The sequence below is a fragment of the Suricata suricatta genome, chromosome 6, assembly GCF_006229205.1.
Source record: "Suricata suricatta isolate VVHF042 chromosome 6, meerkat_22Aug2017_6uvM2_HiC, whole genome shotgun sequence".
NCBI lineage: Eukaryota > Metazoa > Chordata > Mammalia > Carnivora > Herpestidae > Suricata > Suricata suricatta.
The window spans coordinates 103230309-103232081 of NC_043705.1; the positions used below are offsets into that span (position 1 = coordinate 103230309).

A 1773-nucleotide genomic window follows, 5' to 3' on the forward strand; every position below is an offset into this window, starting at 1 on the left:
CTCTCTCTCTCTCTCTGCCCCTCCCCTGCATGTGCGTGTTCTCTCTCTCTCAAAATAAATAAATAAACTTCAAAATAAGACAAAAGAGGTAACTAGCCATGTTATAAAGTCACTTCAGGCTTAAGCATGAGCTCCAAAAAGACTACTCTCCGTATCTCCCCCCGGAAACCCTGCGTGGAGGACGCGGGGGCTTCCCATCGTGTTCTCCATCTGTTCTCTGCCCCGTGCCAAGCCTTCTTTAGACCCTTAACATCTGCGCCGAGCCGGGCTGGGTCAGAAGACAGTTTTATTCAGGTTACAACCTGCACGTCAGAGGCCTGTGTCACACAGGCTTGGCTCATTTCCACCACTATCACTAAATGTCCTTCTAAACAGTTGCTCTGCACTGATTTTTCTACATAAGGCTTAAGCTTTTATGTGAAAACTCAAAGTAATGAAAGTAGCCAAAATCACATATTTCTCCCGGGTTAGCTCTATTGTTGACCTCGTTCTGCTCAGCAGTTTAAGTGAGATATATATATTGGATTTTACTGTTTTTTTTTCTAATCACCTAGATAATATATATTCCACCTAGAAAATACCAAAGTATAGAAAAACACAAAAAATAAGAATGAAAGTTGCCCACTGAGGTGACCCAGTCGATTAAGCATCCAACCTCGGCTCAGGTCATGATCTCCAGTTCGCAAGTTCGAGCCCCATGTAGGCTCTGGCCTGAAGACTGCTTCAGATTCTGTATCTCTGTCTCCCTCTGCCCCTTCCCCACATACACACAGTCTCTCTCTCTCTTTCAAAAATAAACATTAAAAAAAAACTTTTAAAAAGTGTCTATAATCTTGTCAGCCAGATATAATATTCTTAAAATATTGGTAAATATTCTTCTAATTTTTCTTCTAGTTTTCTTTCTATGCATATATTACTCTGTTAAGTTGGGCTTGTGTACACAATTTAAACGTTTACCTTTAAAACAATAGCCTTTTAATGAGGTGAGCAGCTGGATGGCTGCGCTTCAGCTCCTGCCCCGCGGTTTCCACAGTCCCTGCAGCAGTGAGCTTCCTCCAAAGTGTCCGGCAGCCCTTCTCCACCGGGGGCTCCAGCAGCAGCAGCCAGATACCAAGGCTGTGCTGAACAGCCAGGACCTTGGCACTGGCACCCTTTGTATTGCTGAGAGCCACCTGACTCAGTCAAATGGCTCTGGATTAGGATTCTCAATGGAATACTCCATCATTAGTTTGCATGTGATATCCTATCCATAGGAGCATTTGTATGTTTGGGTGAATGCCCAAAAAAATCTGTTGAAGAAGAAGGGGTGGGGGGAGAAGGAAAAGGCAGTGAGGAAAATGTTGAACCTATTGCTCAGTGTAGATTTGTGCTTAGTGAAAAACCTGCATTGGAGGCAATATTTGCTGCAATGTGTGAATACCAGGCTTTGCATCCAGATCCTGAGGGTGAAGACTCAGATGACTACCATGGAGAAGAATATGATGTGAAAGCACATGAACAAGGGCAGGGAGACATCCCTACATTTTGCACCTGTGAAGCAGGACTACCCCCTGGAACAGCAGAAGGCCAGGCCACACAGGAGAGATAAGAAGGTACGCTTTCTCTGTCTGTGAGCAGCCAGTATAAACCGCTGGAGTCCAGACTGAAGATTCAATGAGATTATGAAGAGGGGATAGAGGTCGCTACTACCCAGCAGTTGCTGGTCAGTTTGACTATGCAGATGTTAATCTCAGAATGACTTCTTTGGCTGTGGGGTTCTGCACACGACTGTAG

The 1773-nt window shown here is 44.6% G+C and overlaps 1 pseudogene; it reads left to right on the plus strand.

The window, feature by feature from the left end:
• Positions 1–1773, plus strand: part of LOC115293507 — a 12080-nt pseudogene extending 10307 nt beyond the window's left edge.